The sequence below is a fragment of the Equus quagga genome, chromosome 7 (assembly GCF_021613505.1).
Source record: "Equus quagga isolate Etosha38 chromosome 7, UCLA_HA_Equagga_1.0, whole genome shotgun sequence".
NCBI lineage: Eukaryota > Metazoa > Chordata > Mammalia > Perissodactyla > Equidae > Equus > Equus quagga.
Genome location: NC_060273.1, coordinates 83231042 through 83237576, shown reverse-complemented (window position 1 = coordinate 83237576; position 6535 = coordinate 83231042).

The following is a 6535-nucleotide window of genomic DNA, read 5'->3' as shown; positions in this document are numbered from 1 at the left end:
AAAAAAAAAAGAAAAGAAAAAGAAAATTAAGCTGATAGCTTGGGTGGGAGGGTTCAGGGCAGGGAGAGGCTGGAGTCTAGGAGGCCAGTTAGGTAAAGTGGTTCTTAACTCTGGCTACATAGATCACTGGGGGAGCTTTTTAAAAATCCAGACCCTGGCCTCTATCCTGTGAGATTTTGTTTCAAGTGGTCTGGGGAGGGGACCATGAATGTGTTCTTAAGACATTCCCCAGGTACAGCACTGAGCCAGGAGGCTATCATAACAAGCCAACAAAGGGAACTAGACCTCAAAGATGGGGCTGTCATTCTGGGAGGTTAGAGGAAGAAACAGATTGGAGAGACGCTGCCAGGGGTAGGGGGTAGTCCCACCTGATCTCTGCCTGTTTCAAGACCTAGAGGAAGGAGGCATGAGGAAAACCGTTGAGCGGGGCCTGGAGAACCAAGTGGAGGCTGGTACCCTCCCTGCAGGAGAAACTAGAAGATCAGATTTGAGAGAAGATAGTGGCAGGGGACACTCAGGGTGCCAGGAGGGCCTGGGACTTGGGGGAAAGTGAATTGGTGAGCATCTGGCTGCTAGTTAGAGTCATGGAGTGCATCTGGGGAAGGGAGACTGCAGTTCAGATCCCTCCGGTAGCACATGCCCATGGACACATGCGTGGAGGCACATGGACACATACACAGTCCTCTTCTGCAGGAGCAGAAAGTGTGGTGGCTCAGAGATTGGGCTCTGGAATCCAGCAGCGCTGTCCATGTGACTCTGGGAATCACAGCCTCCTCAACTATAGAGCACCAATGATGCTAGCAGTTCACTCAATATGGCTGTTGTGATGACTTGAGGAGATGCTGCGTGTAAAGGCTGGGCACAGAGCCTGGCACGCAGGCAGCACTCTGTGTATGGTAGCTATGACTAATACTGAAAAATGTGATCTCACTTCTGAAGCCAGGGAGCCATAAAGTATTTCATTCAGTTTATCTCACTTCTGAAGCCAGGGAGCCATAAAGTATTTCATTCAGTGTTAGCAGACAAGTCCAAAGAAAGGCATGAAATCTTTCATTTGTGTTACTCACTCTGGGTGGCTTTCTCTGGGTGTGTGTTTGGTGAGTCCTTTGCCTTTTATTTCTAGGACTCCTAGAGAAATGACAGTCCCTTGCTGCTGCGTTTAATTGGAGAGGAGCTCAGAGACCTGAGATTATAATTATGACGCCTTAAATGTCGAGCTCTTCAAAAGTCTGCCATTGCCCTCGCTGTCACCCTGAACAGCTCTGGGAACCCAAACGCTGCAGCCCCCTAGAGCATGCCCTGGGCCTCTCAGCCAGGCCTTACCTGGGAAATCTGAGTGACAGTGACGTGCAGGCAGCAGGAAGACACACAGTAAACCAAGGAGCCTGTGATGAGCTCAGAAGAGGTGAGTTGATGATCTGCTATTTATAGCTCCACTAAGAGGCTCTGGCCGCCAGCCCCATGTGAGGCTGGATGGAAATGATGCCTTTGCAGAGCTGAGAGCACAAAATGAAATCAGTGATTCATGGGCAGCAGCCACTTGAAATACAAACACTCCCGCACCCCAGCCTCACCGGCCTTGCAGATGCCCACTTTAGAAGTGTGTTGAACAGAGTTGCTAGCCTGCTGCCTCCTCGTCTGCATGCCTTTGAATAGGGTGGCAGGATAGGCAGGTTCTGCTCCAATAAGGGGCCTGAGAAGGGCAGCAGCACTCCTTGGAGAACCCCAGGAGTCTGGGCCCGCCCCTCCCAGAGGCCTTGGTCAGAACCCAGGTCAGGGCTGAGTAAGAGGCAAGCCCCAGGCTTGGGTAGGCCATCTTGGGTGCTGGGGCCTCAGAGGGCCTGTGAGTCAGAGAGAAAGGACAGTTCCTGCTTCTGCCCTCTGTCTCCAGGGGCCACGCTGGCCATGGAGCAGCTTCCTGATGACACTTCTTATGCTGAACATGCAAAACTGTACAATAAGGAAATCTTGGTAGCTTTTTTGTTTTTTTCCCGCAATTCCATAGCCTAGCACCTGTCACCTGAAATAGCTATTGTTTATTTTTCTTGGTAACATCTTGGCTTCCAGGCCAACATCTACTCGGAGGTCCCAACTCAACTCCCCCTATGTGAGGAATGTGCTGGGGTCATCTCTTAGTGTCTCGTAATCCAAGACTGGATTGAAAGGGCCAAACCAGGATAATGAGGTATAAGCCAACCAAGCTCTGAAGCCAAATTGCCTGGGCTCACATTCCATCTCCACACTTGCCAGCTGTGCAGTCTGCCTCAAATTCCTCTCTGAGTCTCAGTTTCCTCACTGGTAAAATGGGGACAATAACAGAACCTACCTCACTGGTTTGTGGTGAAGATGAAAAGAAGAAAGGTATGGAAAGTGGTCAGCACAGTCCCTGGCCCAAGGAAGGGCTCAGTAAATGGAAGGTGCTGCTGCTGTGGTGTTTTTGCGATGGTGTCTTGGCTCCTACACTGACCCCACTCCTCTGCCCACAGCTTGTGGTACTGAGGCTCCTCATGGAGATGGTGCCCTGGGGCTTCCATAGAGATGCTCTACCTGTCACGGGCACACTGCGTGTCAGGTTGACCAGCACAATGGACTTCACCCTGGGCAGCTTGGCCCTTTGCTTTACCTGTCCCGGCCCTTGCCTAAGAATCAAGTGCCTGTCCCTGGGCACTGGGCCTTGCCTGGGCTTTACCACCCTACTCTTCTGTTCCTTGGGGACCTGGGATGGCCCTTGGGGGCATTCACTATCACTGTCCGGTGGAGGACTTCACCTGAGGGTCCCCAGTGCTAACTTGAGGTCTGTAGCCAACAGGCTGCCCACCAAGGAAGGGCCTGGACAACTGGCAGGATGGGCGCACCTCACCTACCAGCTGGACATGCAGCACAAACTACTGATTCATGGAAGCTCATGAGGCCTTGGCTGTTTGTACATTCTCTCATCTCCAGCTCTCAGCCAAAACATAACTGTAGCTGTCACTTTGGCAGCGATATGCTGTGATGTATCCTGATACAACTGCCTCTGCTCCACGGCAGCGAGCTTTTGGGAGACAGGAGGAATCTTGCAGCTGCTCCCAGGAGACAGCCAATCTGGAAAGTGGTCTTTGTGATGTTCATCCAGGTGCAACTGTCGGGGTGCTGTGAGCACCAGGGTAAGGCCCTGCATTAGAATAGGCACTGGCATGCTTGTGTCTGCATTTATCATGATGCGCTTCTGATGACATCAGTTAATAAGAGAGAAGAAGCTGCCGTTGATATACATCATTTGGGGCAGCTGTGAGGGCTTAGAAAACAGCCTTTAGACCTATGCACTACTTGAACTCCAGCATGCATGGAGTGAATGAGTGGTTAGACAGAGGGGTACACGGTGTAGGGAGATGGTGCCAGAGATATAGCTGTGGCCAGGTTGGGAAGCGAGGGACTTGAAGGCCACGCCTTGGAGCTTGGACTTTATCCTGGAGAGAATGGGATCCATTGTACTAGTCGAGAGAGTGATATGATCGGACAACCTTGGGGTCTGGGCTCAAACATCCCCAAGTAGCAGCACTCAAGGTAAGGCTCTCTCTCCCTGCAGCAGTCAGTGAGAAGTAGTGTGCTGCTTGAGAAGGTGTTCTGGAGCACCCGTGTTACCGAAACCAAAGTGGGTTCCCTCTTAGAGAGTTAAATCAGACTCTCCACCAGAAATAGTTGTCTCACAAAGTAAAGTGTATTTGCAGCAAATAGGAGACCAAGCAGAATCATTTCCGAAGTCACGGCGTCCCCGAACAAAGGGAAGCAGGGACGTTTATTTCAGATAGGGAATGAATATTCAAAAGGGAGAGGTGGGTGTTCTCTTGCACAGTCTCCGTTGGAAAACATGCTTCCACATACAATGCAGGTCACAGTAATAAGGGCTAAGCTCCTCCTGGAGAGATCTTAGCATTAAAAATAAGGCAAAGGTCATAGTCGTAGCTCTCGAGGTGAGACTTGGTCTGGATCGGGGAGGTTGGTGGTTGCATCTCCTTAACGAAAGGAAAAGGAACAATTTGGAAAAACAGTTAAATGCTTCCAAATCCATCCTTGAGTTCCTGGGAGAAATTGGTTGCGACACCTGGAGCACCAGCCCCAGAATTCGGGGTGGCCATGACTCTGTGCTTAGTGTGTAAGTGTGCGAGGGGCCGGCCCTAGTCAGCCCAGCTGGGAGTGTGCAGTGAATGAGAAGAGGCACCAGGCTCATGCCTGCCTTCTTCCCCCATCCTCCTGGGCCAAAATTCATTAATGAAGCACCTGCATGCAGAGGTGCCAAATGCAAGGAGCGGCATGCACTCATGCCAAAGGTCGGGGGAAGCTCCTGGAGCTGAGAGATGTCCCCATTCCTGTTGGTGTTGTCTCCTCCAACATATACACACACTAAGAAAACAGTAGAGATAAACATCCAGGCTTGGTTGATGGAGGAATTCCTAGAAGGAGGCTTCTATCCTCATGTACTTAAATAAATACTAGTTTAGAGGTTGGTTAAGGAAAACCGGAGAATATAAAGTGTTGGGAACCATTACCAGTGGGTGAGCCAGCCATGAACACGGAAGCCAGAGCATATATGGACCATCGTGTAAGTCAGGAGAAAGGCAGGATTCAGCTGACGAAAACTTTGTGTGCCCTTCTCAGAAGTTCCTTGTACAACCAGTGGTTTGGTGGTGATTCTCGCTTTTCAGCTGCAAGCCAGCGAGGGCAGGATGCCTCTCGGGTTGTCAGGGGAGGAGGGGCAGGAGGAAAGGATGATCCCATTCTGGCGTGATCTTCCATCAGCATTCCCTGAGTTGGCCTGCCAGGGGGCGGGAGAGAGGAGAGGCCGGGGGCGTTGAACAGTGAGGAAAGCCTCTCACCTGGGCAGCTTCTGACACAAGGTAGGTGTGGTGAATGCCTGCAACCCTTTGGCCTTTGAGTGGGGCCTGAACCTTATCCTCTTCCCTGAGGGCAGCAGCATGTCTTAACCACCTCCTGGCTGCCCATGGCTGGTTTGAAGCAATAGACTAAGATGTATGTAGTTTTACTTATTTGGTTTGCTTTTTCCTTTAAAATTTACAAAATTTAACTATAACATGTATCCAGTTTTGCTTTCTTAAAATTTTTATTGTAAAATATGATATACAGTCAGGAAACTCCAAACAACCACATGTACAGCTTAACAAATAACTATAAAGTGAGTCAATTTCTTTTTATATAGAAAAGTATAAAAAAAGAAAACAAACGACCCTTATACCTTTACCTGGACAACTTTCACTGAAAGAAATTCTTTTAACACAGTTAAAAAATTTAAATAGTACAAAAAGATATAAAATGAAAAGTAAGTGCCTCTTCCTTCCCCTTTTCCTCACAAGTAACCACTAACAGTTTCTTGTGTATCCTTCTAATTTTTTTTCTCTGCATCAGTGATGTTCTTTAAATGAGTATGTGATCATACAAGCTTTGTCTGTATTTAACGATAAACTTTAAAAGAGGATGTAATCATGCTTCTCCTAAGATATAAAATTAATGTGTCAAAGATTTAATTTAACTAATTACTTAATGAGAGAACCACTAAAGTATTACAACCAATTCAAAGGAGAACTCAAAGTATCACACATGATAGTTAGATAAGGCTGCTGATTTCAGAAATGGATGCAAAACTGGTCAATATCCACAAGGCAATAGTCAGTTGTATTCCACCAGACACAATTTGCATTTCTGTGAACAGGAATTATTTTCATTGCTATAAAGTTTTTACAACTTAACTTCCGTCTTTATTTATTTATTTTTGAGGAAGATTAGCCCTGAGCTAACATCTGCTGCCAATCCTCCTCTTTTTGCTGAGGAAGACTGGCCCTGAGCTAACTTCCATACCCATCTTCCTCTACTTTATATGTGGGACGCCTACCACAGCATGGTGTGCCAAGAGGTGCCATGTCTGCACCCGGGATCTGAACCAGTGAACCCCGGGCCGCCAAAACGGAACGTGCACACTTAACCGCCGCACCACCGGGCCGACTCCACCTTCCATCTATAAGTGCGGGGAAAAACTGTGAAAGATGTTGAAATTTAGTGGGTGTCCTGAATAACTTACCTAGGTTATCTCTGCCTTTTGTTGTCTTTGACTAGACATTTCTCAACTCTAAAGATGGAAGTTCAACATCTTTCACAATTTTTCCCTGCACTTATAATTGGCTCCCTACCTACATCCCTCCTGGGATTTCCCCTTCTCCACCTCCTGCTGCCCTGTTTGTACCAGCTGACACAACCCCTTGGCCCGTGTTCCAGGTGATGGGCTACGGCTAGAAGCCTAACCTGGGAGAACAAACCATCACCCAGACTGAGCCAGCCAGGTGATCCCAAGGGTCTGACACTCTGCTTCTATGGGGTGGACCCTGGAGTTGTGAGTCAGGCCAACTCAGGGCTGGCAGTCATGTTGGGCCTTGTAAAAGATGGTCAAGGATTTGTAAAAAGGGGAACAGATTAGAAATGCAGAGAGAAAAGACTTGTGGTCCAGCACAAAAAAAAAGTGTCTGTCTAATGAGCTTCCAGTTCC